This window comes from Melospiza melodia, assembly GCF_035770615.1.
Source record: "Melospiza melodia melodia isolate bMelMel2 chromosome 7 unlocalized genomic scaffold, bMelMel2.pri SUPER_7_unloc_1, whole genome shotgun sequence".
NCBI lineage: Eukaryota > Metazoa > Chordata > Aves > Passeriformes > Passerellidae > Melospiza > Melospiza melodia.
In genome coordinates, this window is record NW_026948497.1 from 1,378,892 (window position 1) to 1,403,930 (window position 25,039).

The 25,039-nt window shown below is 51.9% G+C and overlaps 1 pseudogene; it reads left to right on the forward strand.

The window, feature by feature from the left end:
- Nucleotides 1-1,911: 1,911 nt before the first annotated feature.
- Nucleotides 1,912-25,039, forward strand: part of LOC134432722 (zinc finger protein 11-like) — a 246,541-nt pseudogene continuing 223,413 nt past the window's right edge.

Consider the following 25,039-nt stretch of genomic DNA (forward strand, 5'->3'; position numbering starts at 1 on the left):
AGTTAGGTTGGGGGCAAAAGTGGGAAAATAATTTTTAACCTTGGGAGAAGAAGCAGCAAGAACCTTTAACCTTAGCAATTGTTGGGTCTGCGGAGGGTCTGCTGGCCATGGGTGGCCAGCCCAGTCGAGCCTAAATGGTGGGTCAGTACCCTGAGTGAGGTCCGTAATGGAACAGGATTTTGGGATGCAGAAGGAAGCCCATGGCAGCTTCATTCTTCTCAAAGAGGCATTTATTGTCTAAATAGAATAGGAAACATATATGTGGTGAAAAAGCGTTTGTGACTAGACTTTAGGTTTAGATTGTTGGACCCCCAGCTGCTCTCCTTATGATTGTTCCAGATATCAAGGCAGATGGAATCAAACACATGTTAAGCTCACTAATGGTAGCTGGGTAAGGTCTTTCTTCCATAATTACCAAAAGGATTTTGAAGGCTGAAAGCAGGGGGGAAGGATAAGTTTTTTGACGCCTTATTTTTTAACTGCCCCCGAGATAATTCCACAAGTAGGACACATGTAGTCCGTGACTATCAGTGGAAGTGGCAACACCAGAATGGAACTTAAGCCCTTTTTAATAGGTTTTGGTCCAGATGTAGCGAAACAGGCCTGGGATGTAAGTGCAGGTGGAAACCTCAGGTGGGAGCTTGGAGATGCAAATTCTGTGATTCTTATGATGGGGCAACCATTGTCAGGGTGTGAAATACAAAGCTGTGTTTCATGTCAGGTACATACAGGCAATGTGTGTATTTGTGATTGTGCTATGTGTGGAGACCGACAATGGAACAGTTGCGAATTCTAATAATAACTGAGGAAAGTAAAGCATGGAAGAAGGCCTTTGAACCTATCATTTTTTTGCAATTAACCTTGGTTGATTTAAGAGCATTGGAATTTAAGCGTTAAGGATGTTGCTTTTTGATTGTAGTTAATCCTCAAAGAGTTCTGCAAAAATAAACTTTTGAAGTATAATTTTAGAATATTGCTTGTATCCTTGAAACTATAGCTTTGGAATATATATAAAGAAAACATGCTTATCTCACACCTTAATAAAGCAGAGAAAAACAGCTTGAGAAAGGAAGATGAACATCAACTGAAGGATTTATAGTTTCGACCAAGGGAAGCTGGACATCACTGTTAGGAGATTTATAGTCTTTGCAATTAAAGGGTGGACCCACACCTGGGGAGCTGGACTTCACCATATGGGATTCGTCTTTCTTCTTTCGGAAACTCTACCACCACCATCTGGGGATAATTCTTTTGGGATACATCCTGAGAAAAACTAAATCACAATAGTGTGTAGAATTGTGACGTAAAAATTTGGAATAGAAACTGCTGATGAGTAAAAATTGGAATAGAAACTGATGAGAAAGCTTATGAGTACCCCTATAAATACCTATAACCCTCAACTATTGGTGTGCAGTTGGAGGGAAAACTTCCCCCACTGTACCCAGCGCTGTATTGCTCATACTTTATGATATTAATTACTAAATTGATTGCTGCTTGAATATTTGCCTAGTCAAGCTTCTTATTCATAACACTCAGATACCCCAAATTCTCTCTCAGAACCCCCAGTTCTCCCTCACGAACCCCAAATCCCCTCACATCGCCTCAGCGCCCCAGTTCTCTCTCAGGACCCCCCCAATCACCCCTCAGATCCTTTTAAATCGCCTCAGGATCCACCAGATCCCCTCAGGATTCCCTAAACCCTCTCACGCCCTCTCAAGACCCCACAAACCCCATCAGAACTCTCCACATCACCTCAGAACTCCCCAAATCTCCTCAGGACCCCCCATTCTCCCTCAGGACCACCCAAATCCCCTCCCAACCGCCCCCACCCCGCTTCTCGCCAGAGGTCTCGCGAGAGAAGCAGCGCCGCCATCTTGGTTGAGGGCAGTTCCGCCCGCTCCTCAGAGCACTCCACGTTCCCTCATAAATCTAGCCGGGAGCGGCGGAATTAATCCGCCTAGAAATGACGGGATGGAGCCTAAACCCCCTGGGATTCAGCCTAAAAATCTCCCGAATCCAACCTGGTGCTTCCCATGGATTGGGGCGGTACTGGTGATGGGCGGGACGGTGACGTCAGTCCCTCTGGCCCCGGCCCTTTCCGGCGCCTCCCGATCCCGCTCGGGCATTTCCGCGAGCGCCGCCGCCGGGGCCGGTTCTGGGCCGGGGCCGGCGCCTGTCCCGGGGCTCCTTCGCCACCGGAGCGTCCCCAAGGTGTCCCCAGAGTGTCCCCGCCGGGTCACCAATGAGCCAGCAGAACCAGAAGGTGCGACCGGGGGCGGGGGGGTGGGGAGAGAAGGACACGGTGGGGGTAGGGGGCACGGGGGAGGAGGGAGCAGTGGGAGACGGGAGGGGGACACGGGGAGTGGCAGTGTGGACGAGGGGATGACAAAGGGACAGAGGGGACCCCGAGAGGGCACAGGGGCCCCTGCAGGCGGCCACAAGTGTGCCTCGAGGCCCCTGACACGTCCCCTGTCCCCATCCCAGTTGCTGAAGGCGCTGGTGTCCGTCGTGGCCACCCTGGGCAAGGTGGTGGCCACCGTGACCGGGTCACACAGGGACGTGCGGCAGCGCGTGTCGCCAAAGTTCCTGCCCGCGGCCCTGAGGAGATTCACCCAGAGCCTCCGTGAGACCCTGGATCACGGCGATGTCACCTCCATGGGCCACCGTGGTGTCCCCTCCCTGGGCCGGGCCCTGGCCGCCCTCTGGGCCACCCCTGGGACCAACTGGGCCGATGTGAGAGCCGCGGCCAAGGCCTGGCAGGAGTTGGTGGCCGCGCTCAGGGAGAGATGGGACCGGCTGCAGGAGGAGGCAGATGAGCTGCGCAAGACCTGCTGGGACGCGACCCCCTCCTGGGCCAAGCACCTGTGGTTAAAGGCCACCTTCAGGGAGAGGGGACAACCTGGGGACAGCCTGGAGGCCACACCCTGGTGGCTGCCGGTGACCCTGGACAGGGTCGAGGGGGCCTCGGCAGGGGCCACGCACGATGCTCAGGTGGCAGCGGCCACCAGTGAGGAAGAGGAAGCTACCAGCGAGGCCATGGATGAGGCCGTGGTGGCCACCAGCCGGGCGAGGGCGGCCACCTGGAGGGGACATTGGGCAGTGGTGGCCCTGGCACCGCTGAAGCGTTTGGTGGACGCGTGTGACAAAGCCATCGAGTTCACCTGGGACATGCAGACCCAGCTCGAGGAGATTGAGGACACCCTGAAGTGGCCAGAGCAGATGTCCCCCAATATCCTTGAGGCCTTGGTGGCCGACGTAGCTGAGTTTGAGCGTCTGTGGGAGGGCAGCGCCCGCCTGGCCTCGCATCACCTGCTGCCGACACTGTGGGATATCCACAACGTCCTCTTGAGTCCCTATGCTGGCCCAGGTGGCCCCGGTGGCCCGGGTGGCCCCGGCAGCCGCGCAGTGGCCAAGCGGTGCCGAAAAGCCATCAAGGACATCCCGAGGCTGCTGCGGGGACAGTGATGTCACCACTGTGATGTCATTGGTGCAGTGATGTCACTGGAGAGACTTGTGGACAGTTGAGTGCCACCAGCTCCTTGAGTGCCTGTGGTGGTTGGACCGGAAATGGGATTTCTGGGATGCTGTGGTCACTACCATCAGGCCAATGGGTGCTCAGATTTTAGGATCCGCCTGTGAGAAAAAAAGGGGTTAAAAACCAGAGCTGCACCCCTGGCAAGCTCTCTTTGGACTTCTGTCGGGAAAGGCTTTGGATCTCTCCCCCTGTCCCAGCTGCCGGCTGGGCGGGGGGAGGGGAAAAGCCATGCTGCCACGAGGTAGGCCCAGCCTAAGGATGGAAGGGTGGAGGAGCACCAAGAGGAAGAGACATCAGGCAGCTCCCCCCAGGGAAGAGAGAGAGAGAGAGCGAGCCGGCATCTGAATTGGATAGCGGTGCTGGCCCAGGAGGAGAAGGCGGGGGGGTGCCCAGCCAGAGCAGGCTGGGAATTCCAGAGCTCTGGGACAGGCAGAGACTGAAATTTTGGACCCTTTTCTTGCATGATTGAGACCTTGCAAAATGCTGATCCTCCTGGAGCTGAATGAGAAGAGAGATAAGAGATGAGATAAGAAAAGATAGGCCCGAAGGAAGTGGAGAAGACTGGCTGAGTGGGGGGAGAGATGATGGAGTGGCCTTTTGGCTGGACTTTTCCTGTGTGGCCATAGACTGAACCAGTTTTTTTCCTGTGACACAGAGACTGCATTTAGGGGGAGGCAGTGCCTCAGAACCGGGAGGGTTCAGTGTGGGGACCCCTCGGCTCCAGGGGGTGAAAAAATGGGGGGGACAGATGTCCCAAAGGAGAGACTGTGCCTTTTTGGAGTGAGACGAGGCACCCTTGAAAGACAACCCTAGAAGAAGCTCTGGTCCATGCACAGTGGTGAGAGCACTGGGCATGGAAGGAAGGTGTCACGATGGCAAAGGATTTTCCGGGCGGTGCTGAGTGACATGGGAGCACACGAGGTTTCAGCGTCTTTCCAGGGGAAGCCTATGGTGCAAGAAGGACTCCTCTCCTCTTGATGAACTGAAGATTGAGTATTCTAAAGGGTGGTGCCGGACTGAGAGTCGGTGATTTTGCGGGAATGTATTGCATTGGGAAATTTGGTGGGGGGGAGGACAAAAGTGCTTTTGTAAGGTTTTAATTTTTTTCCCTTATGTTTTTTTTTTCTTTCTTCTTTTCTTGTAGTTTAGTTAATAAAGTTTTCTTTAGTTCTAAGCAGGAGCCTGCTTTGCTTATTCCTGGTCACATCTCACAGCAGACACCAGGGAGAGGGTATTCTCATGGGGGCACTGGCTCTGTGCCAGGGCTAAACCATGACAGTGCCACAGTGCTGCATGTCCCCAAGAGCCCTTCGAGTGCCACCAGCTTCTCGTGTCACCAGGACCTCATGCAGGAGAACCTGGGGGGTCCTTGTGCCACCAAGAGCCCCCCGAGTGTCACCAGGACTGGCCCAGCCCCAGTGTGCGGGTCCCTGGTGTCACCGGGGTCTCTCTCTGTGTCACACACTGCCCTTGGGCACCCACTGGGACCCCCCTGAGCACCGGGAACCCCAAATTTCATTGTCCTCATGCACTGGGACCTCCCCTCAGGACCCCACCCTCAGACATCAGGACCCTCTGTGACAGCGGTCACAGGGGTCTTCAGGTGAGGGAAGAGACGAGAATATTGACTCCACGTTCAGAAATCTTGATTTATTATTTTATTATATATATATTACATTATAACTAACTTCCAAGAATAGAAAGAAAGGTTTCCTCTCAGAAGGCTAGCTAAGAATAGAATGAAAAGAATGATAACAAAAGGCAGCTCTCTTGGACTCTGAGATAGCTCGGCCTTGATTGGCCATTAATTGTAAACATCCAAGTTGGGCCCATCAAAAATCCACCTGATGCATTCCACAGCAGCAGATAACCATTGGTTACATTTTGTTTCTGAGGCCTCAGCTTCTCAGAAGGAAAAAAAATCCTAAGGAAAGGATTTTCACAAAAGATGTCTGCGACATGTCACCTTTTTTTATTTAGTTAAATTAAAAAGAAAAGTGTTTGTAATTTTCTCTGCTGGGCTCATGCAGAAGAAAGAACAAACACTTGACAGGTTATTTGTTGCCAATCAAAGCCTCAGTCAAGTGCTGGTGTGGAATGTAGAACATAAAATTTTATCATATCACCAAAACAATCTTACAAAATAAGAAAATGCAAAAACAATGCAAAGAAAATCCAAACGCTACAGAAAAATCCATCAATTGTTATCAAAAATCCACTGACAGTCATCAAACAATTTCAAACAATTTTTTTGAGAATTTCTGGAATGTCTTGGCCGCAGCCCTTTATTGAACATCTTGGGCTGAAGCTAATTTTTGGCTCTTCAATGCTTTTGAGCTGCTGCCATCTCTTTCAATACTTTTTATTTAATTTTTTTTTTTTTTCTGAAAGAGCAGCAGCAGCAGACAGCCTGAGAGGCCCTGGGGGACCCTGGCCCTCTTGGATGGATCAGGAACCCCAGACCTGGCCCACAAAATAGCGGCCCAGGTTCTGACGGGGGAAGCGAAGCCCCCAAACCCAACAGGAGGCCGGGCAGTGGCCCTGGCCCAGGGAACCGAGCCAAACAGCCCAGGCCAAGCCTGCCAGGCGGGCTCTGCCTTGTCACAGACCAGCGCCCTGCCACCAGCGCAATCGCAGCATGAGTGACCAAACGCTTCCTGCCCCCAAACCCACCGAGGCATGCCAGCAGTGGGGGAATTGAAGCTGCCCCGAGAATCTTCATCTCGGGTCTGGGAATTTTTCCCCACAGCAAGCAAGCAATGATGGGTTTCTGCCGTTCCCTCTTCCTCTGCAATGAAATGCAAAATGTGTTCCTCCCATCTGCCTCCCGGTACCATCCCCACCCCCTCTGGGCTGAGGACCAAAGGCAGAACTTTCGGGAGCCGCCTCCCCCTCGCCGCTGGGGCACGCGAGGAGCGGCAGAGAGATTTGCACCCCGAAAGGGAAACCACCGATCAAACACCCCCAACCCGCCAAGAACGCTGAGCTTGAAAGCCGGCAGCCGGGCCGCGCCCGCACTCAGCTGCCGAGCCGCGCCTCGGCAGGAGGAGAGGCCGGCCGCTGGAGCCGCTGCCGCAAGGGCAAACGGCCCGGGACGGTCCGAGCTCGGACATGCCGCCGGTTCCAGGGCAGCCTCTGACGCAGACACGGAGGACGGAGTCCCCGAAGGCGGCAGAACTGGCGGGGCGGGCGGCGGGGGCAGCAGGGGTGCGCGGGAAAACGCCGCCGTTGTGTGGCTCGGCTCCAGGAGCGGCAGCGCAGGCGCGCGCTCTGCCCCTGCGGGAAGGGCTGGCGGGGGCGGCACGGGGTCGGCAGCGTCTCCTGCCCCTGGCTCTGGGGTCGGCCACGGAAGCGCAGTCAGAGAAGGCGGCGCAGTCCGCACGGGAGGCGGCGGGGGCGGTGCCGGGTCGCTGTTGTCGCCGAGTGCGTTGCCCAGCAACTCCGGCACGGCCGCGGTAAGCGGTGTGTCGGAGGTCGGCCCCGCAGGCGCAGGAGCCGGCGGAGTTGCGGGCGGGGATGCCAGGGGCGGCGCAGCCCACTCAAACCGCCTCTGAGAGCAACAAGGGGGGAGAAAAAGCGGCTCCGTCTGACCGTGCCCCGAAAATGCAGGAAAAAAACTTCTTCGGCTGCGGGAAAAATCTCGCCCTCCCCCTGCTGCGATTCAGGGGGACTGGGAAGCAGCAGGTCGTCTTCCTGCAGAGGGTCCTCATCCGGGAACGGGACTTGCCCCATGCAGTTGGCAATCCACTGAAATGGAGCTGCTTTCCGTTTCACAACTGGGAAGAGCGTTTTGAATGACGGATAGATCCGAGGGTATCCAAAATCCTGACACTGAGCCATAATAATGAATTCCATGCATTCCCATATGTACTAATCAAGGGCATAGAGCACATTCGTGAAAACCCCGTGGAACTTTGCCCACCGGAAAAATTCATAGAAATGTCTCTTCACCATAGGAACTTTGTCCTCATGACCCCATTTTTGCCAGAGGCCATTAAGCTTCTCCTCTGAGGGGGAGAAAGGAACCTCTGCCTCCGTGGGCACCCCTGCCCACATGTGCAGCCACATTCTGTGAAAGGCAGCATCGTCAGGAAGGGAAGAGTTAACAGTACCTTGTGACAGTGTCCTCCAGGCTCCAGGAGGCTGCTCTGTGCCGCTAAGCTTTCAGGACATCTTCTCTGGAGGATTTTCAAAAGGTTCTCTTTGTGGTCAGCCTTGGCTGTGAACTCTATCCAAATTCAGGATCTTCAGTTCTTCAGCTCCTGGCTAGAATCCACTTCTGTGGTCACTGTGGTAGCTAGGGAAGAGGCGCTGCGGAAGATGTCGCGATGTCATGGAAAGCCAGGACCCTCTGTTTCCCATAGATAAGACCCTCAGTTACTCATAGATAAGAAACTAACAATAGGAACGTGGCCCCACTAACAATAGGAGTGCTGCCCCACTAACTGTAAAGTCAGCAACTCTCTACTCCTTACTCAGTACTTTTCCATTCCCTACTAACCATAGATAAGGAAGACAAAACCCTTTTGACGTAGAGACCCCTAAGACTATAAGACCCCAGGAGAAGAAGTAATAAACGCCTTTTGACCGTCCACCACATTGGCGTCTGCGTGTGTCATTGGCCCGAACGGCCCTGGAGAGTGGGCTGTCGAGCTGTACCTCAGAACCAGGTCGCCAGCCTTAGCATAGAAGGCAACAGGTCACTTGTGAGGTGACCATCAATGCCACACACTTGGGGTTTACCCAGTGTAGCAATGCTCGTCTCGGTCTCACCAAGTGATGATTTCTTCCTCAGTCGAGGGTCACCATCTGTGACTGTGTTCACAGGGGTTCTTGGATGAGGAAAGAGACAAAGATCTGATTCCATGTTTCAGAAGGCTTGATTTCTTACTTTATAAAATATATTATGTTGAAACTATACTAAAAGAATAGAAGAAAGGATTTCATCAGAAGGCCAGCTAAGAATAGAATAGGAAAAAATGGTAACAAAGGTTTGTGGCTCGGGCTCCGTGTCTGAGCCAGCTGGACTGTGATTGGCCATTAATTACAGACATCCAACATGGGCCAGTCAAAGATGCACCTGTTGCATTCCACAGCAGCAGATAATCAATGTTTACATTTTGTTCCTGAGGCCTCTCAGCTTCTCAGGAGGAAATATCTTAAGGAAAGGAATTTCCACAAAAGATGTCTGCGACAGGCACACATTTCAAGAATGACTCCCCCGTGCTGCCCACCGGTGTAATAAACATAAAACTTTCTAACTTTTGACAAGTTAGAGAGTCTTTGTCCATGATCTTCAGTTTTAATGATTCCGTTAGCAAGCCAGCCAGGAGGAGACTCTGCTGGGCTGTGAGACCAGCTCAGGTCATGGACTCCTTTGGTGCACCCCCAGGATATTCCTGGAAGAGTGGGCTCTGCTGCACAGACTGTTCATCCAGCAGCAGACAAGAAGCACTGACTACTAAAACTCCAGACAAAATGGTATGTTTGAAAATTGAAACAGTTTTAAACAGTGACCGGTAAGGCGTGGGCAGGAGAGGCCCTTTGGTAAGTCGTGGGAGATGTCCCATGTGCAGATTGTGCCTCTGTAGTGTGCTTGCAAGCTGAAGTTGCAGTTGAAATCTGGTTGCCAGCAGAAAGAGTTGTTGAACTGTTGTACTGAGTTCGGGCTTTTGGTGCTGCCATTTGTTTCAGCATAGAGAGCTTAGTTTGCCACCAACTGAGGCTAGCAGTCGTAAGGGCAAATGCTGGTCTAAGGTTGTTATAACTGAGTTTGTGTGTGTGGAAAGAAATACCCCCTTCACAGTGAGTTTGTGTGTGTGGAAAGAAATACCCCTTTCACAGTGGGTTTGTGTGTGTGAACTTTCTAGTTTTGGGGAGCAGCATTCGCTGTGACACCTGGTGTTTGAGTATAACCATTCTTTCATAAGGCTTTGTGTTCAGGTGTTAACCAATCCTTTGCCTGTGGGACCTGGGAGGCGAAGATCAAACGCTGTAACACAGTGCCTTTGTGGTCCCTGTCCTTGTGGAGTTTGCAAAGATGCAACTTTGGATTCATCTGGTGTAGTGTGTGATTTTGCTGACTATTGTGTAAAAGTTATAATTGTAACAAGCTGGTAATTTTTCTTGTGTGTCATCTGTGTTAAGCTGTGTATTAAGCTTGAGCCTGAGTCAAAAGGGTTAAGCCACCCTTTTAGAAGGGTTTTATCTTGAACCGGTGTTTGTGGGCTGTCAGAGCTGTAATAGAGACAGCTTGTTATAAGTTGATTCCCAGGACTTGAGGTACAGGAGAGCTGTGTGGTTTTTTCGGCTGCATTGTGGTAATTTGATTCTTGGGACTGTATAGCTCTGTTTGTGAGATTTTAAGGTTTTGTTTGCAACAAGTGCAGCATTTTATGTGGAACAAACGAGTGTGGTAATTTATGTGCATTAAAGCAAATTAAAAGAATTCCAGGAATTCCACCCCCACCCCCATTTGTGGTGTTTGTGGGCATATCAGATTTTTTGCTGTAACAGGACAGGCTTTTTATTTATTTTAATCGCGGTTAGAGAGATTAAAGGAATCCTTTTACCGTGGCAGTGTGAAAAGTGCATATTATATGTCTCTATGCAGATATAAAATACTATATGTATTTTGTTGCAGTGATTAGTAGGGCAGTATCAACATTTTAACAGTATGGTAAATGCAGTTTTCTAGTTAAGGTAGGAACTATGTATGTGGGATATTTTTAAAGAAAGGAATGAGGTACTTTCACCAGATAGCAGGCACAGGACACCTAAATCTTTCAGAGAAAGAGAATTTACTGTTCTGTTATCAGAAGAAACGAACTTCTTCCCTCCTTGCTCAGCCATTAAGGCGCCATTAAGTATTAGGAGGAAGAAATTGACACTGACCAGACAGAATCCTTTGTTTGAATGGAATTTATGCATCATGTATGAGGTGTATGAATATGCAACAGGCTATTATTTTTAAGGGTTAATCCTCTGTTAATGGGTGTCCTTTTTCGGGCTTATTTTGCCCAGAAAAGGTACCCGGTCCTCGTAACATACTTCTTATTGTCTCATATTGTCCTACTTTAATTGTTCAAATTTATATTACTCTAATTATATTACTATTTTTATGACAATTTTATTACTATTAAACTTTAAATTATTTTTTTTAAGTGATGGGCGTTTTTCACAATGTAGGCATGGGAGGAAAAGTGGATTTAAAGTGGATTTCACTTAGTTCTCATTATCCTGCTCTGCAATTTTGGAGTTTTCTGTCAGAAATCTCTCCCTTCCCCCACTCATCCACAGAGCTTTGGGCAGTTTTCCAATTCTTGCGGTAAATTAAAGCGGTGCACTAATGCGCCTAAGTAGGGGTAGGAAAACTGAGGGCTTTCCTCGGAGCCGGAGCCACCGGAGCCGCAGTGCCGGGAAAGCCGTGGCGGGAGGTGCGGAGAAGTTTGTTTGGGTTTTCAGCTCAATCCCCTCGGGCCCGGGCCCGTTCCAGGGCTGTTCCTCAGCTCCGGCTCTGCCCTCACGCAGCCCGGGGGACCCTGAGAGCGCGGGGCGGGGCTGTGCCGTGTGCAGAGCCCGCCCCTGGCTGGGATTGGGCGATGGTGCCGTCAGTCGTGGTTGTGGCGCGCTGATTGGTGGGAGCGGGGCGGAGCCGGGCCCCGGTGGCGGGCTGAGGGCGGCCGTGGCTGGGCAGCGGCGCCATTGTCGGAGCGTTTCTGCGGGCCCTTGAGAGGCGGCAGCGGCCGGAGCGCGGTGAGGCGGCGGCGGAGCTCGGAGGCGGCCGCAGCGCAGGTGGGAGCCGCGCTGGGTCGTGCGGGGTCTCGGGGCTGGCTGCGGGCCTCGGGGGCGGCAGGGGGCTCGGGCGGGTTCGTTGTGCCGTGTCCGGCGCGTGTTGCCGCTGGCGTGAGGGCGCTGCGGGAGCGGCTGCCCGCGGTCTCCTTGCGGCCGCTGCCTCGGCAGGAGCCGCTGCCGGAGCAGCGCTGGCTCGGCCTGGTTGCTGTGGCTGGGACAGAGGGGGCTGCCCCGTGCCCGGCGCTGTGCGGGGAAATTGCCGTGGCCGGAGGTTTCTGTGCCCAGAGGAGACAGGAGTCCTGTAAAAGTGGCTTTTTTGCTGAGCAGAGGGAGAGGCCGAGGGGCATTTGCCGTGCGCTCTCTGCCATTGTTGTAGTTCGCAGCCTCCTTTTTATCCTCATTTTCCCGGCCTCATCTCCCTCTCCCTTTGCCCCCTGGCTGAGGTACTTGAAAGGTTCAGAGCTCCCGATCCGGTAACTGCATGTCCGTGTTAATGTGCATCCCCACTTTTGTACAACAGCCGATATTCACGGCCCTGTTAAGTGTTTACTCTTCTGGAAGGTCGAGGAGCTTTGTGTCAATTTCTAACATTTTCTAAAAGTGATGGTTTCTGCCATTACTTCCTTATCTACTAGTCCCCGGCTCTATCTCCAAGCAGATTCACTCATTGACTCTGTTTTTTCTTCCTGGGTCCTCTTTGGTTTTGAGATTATTCTCAGTGCCCTCATTCCCTGTCCTTCTGTACCCGTTTCTGGATCAGAGGCCTGGCTGCCACCTGCATCCCCTCGCTCAGCTGCTGAATGAGCTGCACTCTCAAGGTGTGGAGCATGGTAAAAAGATGAGAGTTGGTGTAGCACATCAGAGGAGAAACAGCATTCGTTTAACCCATGGTCTGCCAGGGAGCCACAAAACCGTATCCCATTTCCATCCTTTGCACGTTTGGACCAATACATGAGCTGTTTTTATTTCTGTTGTTTTATGTTTTTTTTTTTCACCACTTTTCCTTTGTCATCTATTTCCAGCAGCAGTTTGAGTCATTTAATTTTCCACAGACTCTTCCTTTTTCTGCTAACAGATGATCTGATCCCATCCCATGGTTAAGTGTTGTGTTCCTCACTTCAGTGGCTTGGTCAACAGGAATGTCAGGAGCTGGAGCTGTCTGGTTGGTTATTCCGAGGGCAGCTTGTAATCTAATGATGCCATTGAAATGAGAAATGGGTTCTGTGGCTCCTGATATGAATTGGTTCGGGTTCGCAGGGGCTGGTCCATGGTGTTGTAGGATTTGTTCTGCTGGCCATTCATCTTTTCTCCATTTTTGGCCACTCTCTCCAGCCAGGGCTGCATCAATTGACTACTTTGCTCTAATTAAATCATCAAATCCTTGGATTCCCAAATGATTTCCCTGAATATTTGGTAGCAAAAAATCCCCAGTGCTCTAATATACCCTATATAACACAGACAGTGACAGCACATGTTGGAGTGGGCAGAGGGATGATTCCCCCCAATTATTTTTAGTGAAGTTTTCCCAACATTCTCCATTTGCTGTTTCCCTTTGCAGCTTCACCCGTTTCTGTTGCAGGGTCAGATATCCTCCCCCTGGGCTCTGCCTTGAGCTGTGCAAATTCCATCAGTGCCAGCAGGCAGAGCTTGGGGTGAGGGCAGAGGGAATCAGCCCAATTCCTGCCCCAGGCAAGAGACCCAGGTGCATTGTCCACACTTTGCCCAGCAGTGTTCATTTGCATTTCTAAAGCTCCTCTGCAGGCTGCCTGGAATGGAGTTTCTCTTCCAGGGCAGCCATCTGGAGAGTCACATGTGCCCCCCCCCCCCCCGCATATGCTTTTTTTAAAAAAAGTATTAACTATTTACAAGTCAGAAGTATTATGTGTAGGTTTTTAGTATTTGGTTTCCTGTTGGACCCAGATTTCTTCCGCTCTGATGTTCTGATGTGAATTCGGTCTCCACACTCCTGGATTTTCTTCTCAGCCTTTTCCAGCCCAGGTGTCTCCAGCTCTGCCGGGGAAGTGTCTGGGGTAGCTGTTGGTTGCTGTTTGCTGCTGGGCAATGTTGATGTTTTGTTGCTGGTCGTTATCTCTGTGGGTGTCTTTTGGGCTATTCCCAGTCTGTTGGAATGTTGAACTCATCTCCATTGAGTGGTGTAACACCCATTAAATTAAACCTTTAAAATTCCTTTTCCAGTGGAAAGCCTTTGAGTAGAGAAACATTTCTGAGCAGAGAAATAAGGTTTAAAAGAACCAAACTCGGTACATTTTGCAGCACTGCAGTGGCAGGCAGCCCAGAGTGTGGGTGTCAGGGAGCCCCAGAGTGGAATTGTGCCCTGGTGTTCCCCAGCAGCTGTGGCAATACAGGCCCAGCCAGCACTGAAGCTGCAGCAGTGGCAGCAAGGCTTGGCCCCAGTGGCTGGAGCTGGCAGAGGAGGGTGGCCAGGATTGCAGAGGATTCCAGGCGAGGATCTGTGGGCAGGCGCAGGGGCTTGGCCCGCTGTGGAGCCCTGGCTGCTGCTGCGTTGCCTTCAGGGCAGGCTCAGGGGCGGCCTCCCATCCTCCTGCTGTGGGCAGGAAGTGCAAATCTCTGGGGCTCCAGAGCCCTTGAGGCCAGGCTGAGGGGTCCCCCCGTGTTGAGCTGTGCTGGCGGCTGTTTCTGGCCTCAGGGACACTTGGCATGGGCCCCTTGGCCACCAGTGGTGCTGCTTTGCACTCCTTAGGCAGGAGCCGATGTCCTGGCTGGGTGTTGGCAGCAGCAAAGTGCCAGGGCAGGCTCTGTGCCAGCCCAGCTTCCTGTGGGAGAATGTGCCTTGATATCTGCTCCAGTGGTTGCTGAAGCAGTGAGAATTGCTTTTGCCCCCCTGTTAGGTGCCATGGTGTCAGCAGAAGATATTGAAGCCTTCCTCCTCAGGGCATTTCAGTGCCAGGCTCTCACAAGCACCCACAGCTGCGCGGGTTGCGCTGAGCATGGGGCGGTGACCTGCGCTGTGTCTGATTCCCCTTCCTTAATAACAGCCTGCCTTGTAGCTCTTTTCCCTTCTACTGCCCTTGCAGAGCCATCCACAAACACATTTTCTCCCTCAGGCCAGGGAATGTCCCATCATCAATCTGTTCCAGCCTGGATCTGGAGCTCTGTCCCTTCAGTGCAGTCCTGGGTTCCTTGCCAGCCCCTCTCCAGGCTGTTCAAACAGGAGGCTGGGTTAAACCCTTGCCCTGTCCTCAGTTCTGAATCCTCCTGTGCCACTGAACAAGTTTCATACTGTAATAACCGAGCCCTGCTCATCCATGTAGAGGCTCTTTTGGTTGTCAGACCTTTAACTTGATGCCAGACTTGAACTATAGGATATCCTATGTAGGGTTAAACATTTTAGCACATGAATTCTTTTGGCAAGACCCTGTTTAATATCCACCTATAATTCAAATTCTTTTTCTCTGTCTGGAAGGCCCAGACCAGCTGCCTCAGTTAATCTTCATTTTAACCTTTGAAAATTCTGTGTTTCCTCCTCCTGTCCATCCATCCAGTTTGTTGACTGGCAGGATAGGAGTGTTGTAGGGAGACATCCCTGGATCCAAAAGCCCTACCTTTAACAGGGACTCAATCCCAGGCTGTGACCCCTTCCGTCCCTCTCGTTGAACAGGGTATTGCTTGTCCTGGTTGCTTTAAAGTGATTTGTAGAAGCTCCGTATCTAATTTTCCCTCCTTCCCTGGGGCTGCCCACATTTCTGGGTTCACTTCAGCATGGGCCTTGTCAGACTTTTGGCACAAAGGTAGAACAGAACTAGCCTCTGTACCCCTTTTACAGTATTAAAATCCAGCACTCAAATTCCTTCCTAGGTAATTACAACTACAGGAGAAAGAAAAAGAAATTCATTTCTTTCAAACCTGTCCCCCACAGCTTCTAATACTGGTTGAACAAATCATACCTGCTTATATTTCCCTCTCATTCCCTTAAAAATTAAAATATTCCTTTACTATTTTCCCCTTTACGTTTAAGATTCAGAGTGGATTGAGAGGCCCCTGTGTCCATCAGAAAATGCCTCCTCTCAATGCAGACCCACCCTGAATGTTCTCAAGGGCTCCAGTGTGGAGGGTCCCTGGTGTGATGGGAGCTGTGACAGCCCTGCCAAACCATGTCCATCAAGGGGTGGACTTGCTGGTTCTGAGGGTGCTGCTGTCTGTGCTTGCAGTGTCCTTGTGCCCTGCAGCTGGAGCCCTGGTTCCTTGCCAGGGGCTGTTTGGGTGGGCTCTCCCCTGCCGAGGAGGGCAATGCCTCTGCCAGGTGCTTGTGGCCGAGCCGTGCCCTGGGTGCTGGGGCCCCCTTGGGCCCTGGTGTTGATCCCTCAGGGTCTGTAGGAACTGTGTCCTGGCCTTTGCCTTCAGCTTGGCCTTTTGCTGCTCCCTTCTTGCATTCACCTGCTGTGCCTTTGTGCCCAAGTGCTGCAGGGCCTTCTTGTGCCCCTCCTGCAGCCCCCCTCAGTGCCTGTGGGTGCTTGTCTTGCTTTACAAGAGAGGTGTCTGCTTGGGAAGGCAGAAAAAGCCTCTCTTGGAATGGAGAATGCAAACCGCCTCCATCTTAATGTTTAGAATAGTGAAATCAAGGGACTCTAAGGCAAAGATATGGGAGTAGGAATACCAGTTCTTTACTAGTGTGTATAATAAAGCAAACAAACAACAACAGCTGCGGCACTGACAGCAAACAGAGCCCGGACCCAGTCCCGGCCTTTGGGCTGCGGTGCTTTGCCCTTGGGTGCAGTTCCGGGCACGGCCGGCAGGGGCGCTGGTGGCTCCCGCGGGGCGGGGTACCGCATCCCTCCCATGAGAACCTCCCTGAAGGGAAATAGAGCAATCCCTTCATCTAACTCTTTCACTTTTTTACCTTCTATAGACTTTCTCCTGTGTTTTGGGAAAGAATTTGGAGAGGGCTGCCTTTTAACTGAGCTCCTAGTGTTTCGATAAGGTGCTTTCTCTATAGAGAGAGAGCTTCCCTGAACAGCTGGAGCTGTGGTTACCAAGGGGATGTAACTCAGAGCAGGACGGGGTCAGGCGAGGATATTCTGCCGAGGCTCGGTGGGAGTGTGGGCAGGGTCTGCTGCCGGAATCGGCAGAGGGGGATCTTCCCGTGGAGCCCGAGCCTGGAGCGTGGGTAGCCCCCAAATGGCTGATGGCGGCTGATCCGGCAGCTGCCGGCAGAGCAAAGGCAGGTGGGAGAGCCCGGCAGCAGCGGCGGTGCCCAGCGCAGGTGGCACGGGCAGGGCAGCCGGGGATGGGATGGCTGGGACCCCCCCTGGGTGCGGTGAGCGCGGTGACCTCCGAGCAGGCAGCCGGACAGAGCAACCCCCATCTTCCGCAGCCTGGCCAGCAGAGCGGCCGCGGGCCAGGCAGTGGGAGCAGGGCACACAAATTGAGCGACAGTGCCGGGGCAGGTGGAGCTGCCCTGGGCAGTGAGGCTGTACCTGGGATGGAAACCGGGGCAGGCGGAGCTGAGGCGGGCAGCGATCCGGGACTCAGGACAGGCGCTTGGGCCCCGAACGGAGGGGGCAAGACCTGCAGAGGATCCCACTCTCTTTCTGATTTTTCCTCTTGTTCCTCTCCCTTTCATTTCCCCCATTTTTTTTTCCCTATGGTGTTTCTGATACTTTAAAGATTTTTATTTTCCTAAAATCTCCTGTCTAACATGTGGCATATTCTCTTTCTTCTAGATTAAATGGGATTTTTTGTACAAATAAATCCAGAGGCTAACAAATCTAAACTTCTGCATGGATACTATGAAATGGTCAACCAGCTAACTCATGACCTCCAAATGTTTTTTTTCTCTTCACCTTTTTATTTCTCCTTTGGCAAATTAATCATCTTTCAGTTACTGGCTTTGCTACTCCAAAAATCCCAGTGCATGCATAGTTCCTTAAAAAATGATCACACAAAGCTTGAGTACCCCAGTGGGTTTTCTGATGCAAGAGTTCCAATATTTTCCTAGTAAGCACATTTTATAATGAAATTGTCTTCCATCACGAAGTTTCCATTTCCATGATTTATCTTTTTCACTTCCTATCTTGTTTAATTCTTTTCTCTCGGCTTTACTAAACTTTGGAATTTCCAGCTTTTCCTCCTTTGGAGTTATTATTAACATAACTCTTTTATCTCCATCTTCTACTGTATCCTTAGCTTTGTGCTCTGCCCCCAGTTTGCCCAGTATGCCTCTCCTTTGGCCTGGGCCGGGTTCCCCCCGCCCGCAGCGGCTGGGAGCAGCCGAGAGCCCCGCGCTGCCCATCCCGACCTGTCCCGGCTCCATCCCCGCTCCTGCCGTGGCTGCGAGGGCTGCGGGAATGGGGCACCGAGGGTGTGGATGCTGCTGGGGGAGGAGGAGGAGGCAGGGAAGGGCAGGGATGAAGGGGGAGGAGGAAGTGGAGATAAGACAGAGGAGGAGGAGGGGGAACGGAAGAGGAGGAGTGGGAGGAAGAGGAAGAGGAGGGACAAAGGCGGATCAAGGTTGAGCTGAGGGAACCACGCCGTGGATCCCTGCCTGAATTCGAAGCCCCCACCTGTGGGATCATCGCCCCCCAATCGCGCCGGTGAGTGGGGAGGGGGAGCTCGGCCCGGATATCCCGTGGTGTCCCTTGGTTGGGTCTTTTGGGGGATGTTTGGAGAATGAAGGAGTCCAAGGCTGAGCGGAAAAGGCCCCTTGGGGGGACATCGGGGGGTGGTAGTGGCGGCTGCCGGCAGAGGCAGCCTGGAGGAGCAGAGCCCTGTGTCCCCCAGGAGCCCAAATGGGGGAGCCCAGAGAGCAGGGAGTGCCGCCATTGGCGGGAGCCTCAAGAGCCTGGAGAGGGGCAGGGGGGACTCCTTGGAGCCACTGCAGCCCAGAGCAGAGAATGAGGGGAGAAGGGAGCCCGGGAGCCCAAACAGCCCCGGCATCCCAAAATGGGGAGAGCGAAGCGGGGGGAGCTTTTAGCATTGCTGGGACTGCCAGCAGCCTGGGCAGGGCAGGCACCGAGGAGAATGGGGACTCCCAATCCAAGCGTGACCCCCAACAGCTGGGATGGGTGGAACTCCCTGAACACCAGAGGGGAGGGACCAGGGACGGGGAACTCCTGGGAGGCTTTTTCAGAACTGAATCTGGGTGTTTGGGAGGTTTTTCTGGAGCCCAGGTGGCCAGTGATTCCAGAGATGGACTTGGGCAGAGGGACCTTCAAACTCAGTGTGTGTTGGGGAAGATGAAACAGGAAAGCCTTATAAATATGATTGTCTGGCAAAAGACTTTGAGAATATAGAAAGTATAAGGAAGATTGAAATGAAAGCAAGCTCTGAGATACCTCAGTTAGTGAATAACTGGAAAACAATGGTGTGGCCCGTCTGAAGGTAATCCCCTTTTGATGAAACAATTGCCTCTGCTTGCAGAGAGATCCAAGGTTCAGAGCAGACTCTACTAGCTCAGCAGAAGAGGTGCAAAGACGAGTTTTTAGGGTTTGAAATGTAACACAGTATGGTGATGTAATGATTCTTACAGGCTGTATGTAAATGCTCTAGGATTTGTATCTTGTACTAGTTTGGTTAGTGAGAAATAGAATATTCCACGCAGAAGAAAATTTATTGTGTTGTAATGGGAACGTTACTGTGTTATGCTCTTGCGTGTCTTACTTTCTTACCCTCTCACTCTCTCTACCCCTCTCTCCTCTCGGGCCTGCTCCGAGCTGTGCCTGTTAGCTCCCAGCAGGGCCCTGCACCAGGCCCTTTGCATAAACCGCAAGTTCCACGTCCTGGCTGCAGAACTCTCTCGTCTCCGTCCGTCCCGACGTCCTACCCCCCAATGCTCCTGCAAACACGCTCATCCCTTGTTTTCCCCAAACCAGGATTTCCCGTTGCCAAGGCCTGGGAGGCTGCGAGGAAGAGGAAGATGCCCCAGGACACTGAGGCAGGTGAGGAGGAAGTCAGTGCCCCTTTCCACTCTGTGCTGGTCTATCTCCCAGCCCAGCACGGCCCCGGCTGCAGCTCAGGCCTGGCGGCATCTCCTTGCCATTGCCTGTGGCACGGAAGCAAATCCCATCCTGTCCTTGTCCTTCCTTCCCCAGAGCAGGAGCTGAGCATGGAGAGTAGGGAGGACAAATGCCCGCGGCAGAACCTGGTGGAAGAGGCCGTTTTGAGCGGCTCCACGGCGCAGGAAGCCAACGGGGAGGAAAAGCCCCGGAGATGCCGCACGAGGAGGGGCTGCAAACGCAGCCGGCGGGGATCTGAGGGGGAAAGAGCCAGCCTGGGCCGGGAAGGCGGCTGGAGACGGAGCCAGAGCTCGGAGCTGGTGCTCCATGAGCAGCTCCATGATGGGGAGAAGCCCCACACATGCGAGGAGTGTGGGAAGAGCTTCAGGTGGAACTCCGACCTGATTGTGCACCAGAGGATCCACACTGGGGAACGACCCTACAAGTGTGAGGAGTGTGGGAAGAGCTTCAGCGTGAGCTCGCACCTGATCAGGCACCAGAGGACCCACACTGGAGACAAGCCCTATGAGTGTGGGGAGTGTGGGAAGAGCTTCAGCCGGAGCTCTAGCCTAATCAGGCACCAGAGGATCCACACTGGGGAACAGCCCTACGAGTGTGGGGAGTGTGGGAAGAGCTTTTGCTGGAGCTCCAGCCTGATTGTTCACCAAATGATCCACACTGGGGAGAGGCCGTACAAGTGCTCCGAGTGTGGAATGTGCTTCAGCCAGAGGTCCAGACTGATCCAGCACCAGAGGACCCACACTGGAGAGAGGCCCCATGAGTGTTCCAAGTGTGGGAAGAGGTTTAAGACCAGCAGCCATCTGCTCCAGCACTATCCAATTCACACAGAGGAGAGGCCCTTCCAGTGCCCCGACTGCGGGAAGGGATTCACGCGCAACTCCCACCTCATCACCCACCAGCGCATCCACACAGGGGACAGGCCCTACGAGTGTGATAAATGCAGGAAGGGGTTTAAGACCAGCTCCCATCTCCTTCTGCACTATCGGATTCACAGAGAGGAGAGGCCCTTCCAATGCCCCGACTGCGGGAAGGGATTCAAGCACAACTGCAACCTCATCACCCACCGGCGCATCCACACTGGGGAGCGGCCCTACAAGTGTTCCCACTGTGGGAAGAGCTTCTCACACAGCTCTCACTTGACCCAACACCAACGGAGGCACCGGTAAGGGAAGCCCTGTGAGTGCCCCGAGTGCGGGCAGAGCTTCGTGTGCTGCTCCAGCTCCATCCCCCACTGGAGGAGGCACTTTGGGCACAGCCCAGGTGAGCCACATTCTCTGTGATCCATACTGAGAACACACCTGGCTGCTTCTCCTTTTAATTTCACCTTAATTTTTTTCTATTCTCCATCTCTTTCCACTGCAATAGGCAAGAGGGATGGATCTGTCACCTCCAAACCACTCAAATCCCAGTGAAAACAGCTGAATCTTACCCCAAAAAGAGCTCAAACCCACCTCAGAAAATTCAATCCCAAGCCAAACTCACTCAATTCCGCAGCCATCAGGCTGACATGGGGCTAGGAGGTGATTTAGAGTTTTGGGATCTCAATTAGAGTAGTGGGATGGAGATTGTGTGGGGCTGGGTGTGTGGGATCTATTTGACAGCAAAGAAAACTCTGAGACTTACTGATTTCTCTCCCGTTCATGTTCAGTCTTTTGCAGTTATGTTTGCAGAGTGCCGCCTTCTCAGCTCATTGTCTTTGTGTCCCTTTTTTCTCCTGCCTCTCTTTGCCTGCTCTGTTTCTCTCTCAGTGTCTCCCTGGACCCACGGACCACCAGAGACCCTCCCCTGATTTAATTGACCCAGGCACCACCAGAGACCCTCCCTATATTTAATTGCCTCAGGGACCTCCCAAAACCCTCCCCTGATTTATTGCCCCAGTGACCACCAAAGACCCTCCCCTGATTTAATTGACCCCTCCCCTGATTTAATTGACCCCTGCCACCAAAGACCCTCCCCTGATTTAGTTGACCTTTCCCTGATTTAATTGACCCCTCCCCTGAATTGGCCCCTCCCCTGATTTAATTTACCCTTTCCCTGTTTTAATTCCCCTTCCCCTGATTTAGCTGTCCCCTGCCCTGATTTAGATGACCCCTCTGTCCCCACAGACCCTCCCCTGATTATTTATTATTTTATTTCCCAATTATTATTTCAATTCCCAGTCCCAGGCGCTGAAGTCCTGAAGACTGGCAGGGAAATGTCTCTGTAGGATTTTGCTCCATTTCCCTTCAAGGGCAGGAACATCTTTTCCTGGCTGGGAGCTGGAATTGCAGACTTTTGGAATGTGTGCAGGGCAACACGGACTGGGATCAAACATGGACTAGGATCAAATAGGGGTTGGGAACAAATATGGACTAGGATCAAACAGGGACTGGGATCAAGTATGGAATGGGATCAATTATTGATTGGAATCCTACAGTGTAGGATAAACTGGACTGAGCTTATATAGACTGAGATGAAATATGGGCTGGGATCAAATATTAATTGGGATAAAAAAGGGACTGGGATCAAATATGGACTAAAATCAGCTATGCACTGGGATAAACTGGACTGGGATCAAATCAGGATTGGGATCAACTTTGGCCAGGGATCAAATATGGCCTGGATCATATATGACAGATTTTATGGATTGGGATCAAATATGGACTAGGATAAGCTATGGACAGGGATTAAATATGGACTGGGATCAAATTTGGATTGGGATCAAGTGGACTGGGTTCCTACAGACTGGGATAAACTGGACTGAGATTATATAGATGTCACGGTTTGAGAGGAAGTTAGTTTTCTGGGATATGAAGTGGTCAGGCCAATAGGTGCTCACATTTGAATACTGGTACCTGGTTTGGCCACTGGGGACGTTGGATACGCCTCTGAGAACTCAGGGGTTAAAAAGCAGAGCACTCCCGAGGGAAGCTCTCTTGGGTTCCAGCGAGGGAAGCAGGGCCTCCCCTGCCCAGCTCCTGGCTGGTTTGGGGCTGGGTGAGGTAGGCCTGGCCCGAGGATGGAAGGGTGGAAGAGCCCCGAGAGGCATCGGGCAGCCACACCTCCCCCCAGGTGAGAGAGAGACAGAGCGCCTGTGCCACCGTGAAATTTGATATCCTGTGCTGGCAGCACAGCCCGGCTGGCGGAGAAGGGCGGGGGGATGCAGCGAGAAGGGGTCCGGCAGCTGTGGGAGCTTTGGGCGGGCAGAGCCCGAGCTTTTAACCCTTTTTCGGACAAGGAAATCTTTGCAGAACATTAACCTTTCCTAGAAGAGAGATAAGAGATGAAATGGAGGAAGGAAATGTGCAAGTGTGAAGGTCTGGGCAAGTGAAAGGTGTCGGGAGAGTAGAGAAGAATCTTAGGTGGGAAGAGATGATGGAGTGGCCTTAGCTGGACTTTTCCTGTATGGACATGGACAGAACCATGTTTCCTGTGACACAGAGACTGCATCCAGGGGGAGGCAATGGCTCAGAGCCAAGAGGGTTCAGTGTTGGTACCCCTGGGCCCCAGGGGGTGAAATTTGGGGGGCACAGGTGTCCCAAAGGTGAGACTGTGCCCTTTTTGGAATGGGACAAAGCATCCTTAAAAGGACAACTCTCGAAGCAGCTCTGGTCCATGTGCAGTGGTGAGAGCACTGGACATGAAAGGAAGAGGTCACATTTTCAGATGTTCTCCAGGCGGTGCCACGAGTGACATGGAAATACACGAAGTTTCTGTGGTGTTTCCTGTGTAGAAAGCGAAGGGAGACGACCCATCGTTTGATCAGCATCAAACTCCGATTTATTGATCCAACATGCACATTTTATAACCGTGTTAATTAAGTTCATATATATTGGAAAACCCTGAGCTCATCATTGGTTACAGATTGTGTGGTAGCTAGGGAAGAGGCGCTGCGGAAGATGTCGCGATGTCACGGAAAGCCAGGACCCTCTGTTTCCCATAGATAAGACCCTCAGTTACTCATAGATAAGAAATTAACATAGGAATGTGGCCCCACTAACAGTAGGAATGTTGCCCCACTGAAGCCAGTAACTTTCCACTCCTTACCCAGTACTTTTCCATTCCCTACTAACCATAGATAAGAAGGACAAACCCCCTTTTGACGTAGAGACCCCTAAGACTATAAGACCCCATGAGAAGAAGTAATAAATGCCTTTTGACCGTCCACCACATTGGTGTCTGCGTGTGTCATTGGCCCGAACGGCCCTGGAGAGTGGGCTGTCAAGCTGTACCTCAGAACCAGGTCGCCTGCCTTGATATAGAAGGCAACAAGATTGCACACCAACCCCTCCTTTTGTTTTCAATACGTGTGGTTTGTTATTGAGACCAAGACTTGTTTTTCTCATCCTGTTACGAACGGTTCTCAAGGCCTCCATGTTTGTCACTCTGCTTTCCCATAACCATCCAAGGACAAGATATTTACTTGTTATTGAAGACAAGCCTGAGAACTCTTGCTGTTTACAGAAACGTGCCTGAGAATTTTGTTGTTTACAGGATCAGGCTTGAGAATTTGCTGCTTACAGCTGCCTTTTTTTCATCAGCTGTATATTTTCGTGGCCTTCTTTTTTTCCTTCAAGCCATGTCTGAGCAAAATTCTCCAACATTCCTGGGGAAGCCTATGGCACGTGAAGGACTCCTCTCCCCTTGATGAACTGAGAATTCATTACCTAAAGGGTGGTGATGGACCAAGAGTTGGTGATTTGGGATTGGAAATTTGGTGGGAGGGGGAGGAAATGTTTTTGGAAAGTTTTCATTTTCCCTGTGTGCTTCTTGTTATTTAGAGTTGTAGTTTAGTTAATAAAGGTTTCTTTTCTTTATTTCTAAGTGGGGGCCTGCTTTGCTGATTCCTGGTCACATCTCACAGCAGACACCAGGGAGCATATATTTTCATGGGGACACTGGCATTGTGCCAGCATCAAACCATGACACCTGCGCTGCCAGTTGGCTTTTTTCCACCTCTCCAGCCATCCCCACAGAGCATTGGCTACCATCCATGAATCAGTGTAGAGGTAGAGCTTTGGCCATTTCTCTCCCTTAGCAATGTCCAGGGCCAGCTGAACAGCTTTGAGTTCTGCAAGTTGACTTGATCTACCTTCTCCTTCAGCGGCCTCTGCAACCTGTCGTGTGGGGCTCCATACGGCTGCTTTCCACTTCTGGTCCATCCCTGCGATGTGACAGGAACCGTCAGTGAAAAGAGCGTAGCGCATTTCCTCTGGGGGCTGTTGGTTATAGGGAGGAGCCTCTTCAGCCCGTGTCACTTGTTCTTGTTGCTCTTCATCAGTAATGTTGTAGTGTGTTCATTAAGTTCATTTAATTCCTCCCCCATTTTATGTATCTGCTCCCCCCCATTTTGTGTAAAATGGTTCTGCCCTCCTCAGCTTTCCCGCCACAGTCCTGCCAGTTATATTGTCAATCTTCTAGATTATATAATTCCTCCTCCCCTTTTTCCCTTATATGTATGCTTTTTCTCCTCCCTGGGTGTCCTGGGGTGACGTTATGATGCTTGTATCCCCATTCATCTGTTCTGCGCCTTTAAGACCGACTCTGAAGAGTGGAAGTTGTGTTTGGGTTTCTCTTATCAGGGACACAGAGACAGGCAGTACATAGGGCTGTTTTTCACTTCTTGCTTTCAGCTTGCTGCTTTGCTTGCTTGCTTTTCTGCTCTTGCTTCTGCTCTTGCTTTTGCTTCTGCTCATTAGCTAGTTCTAGCTAAAGAGTCCAAATTTCTTCCCGGACT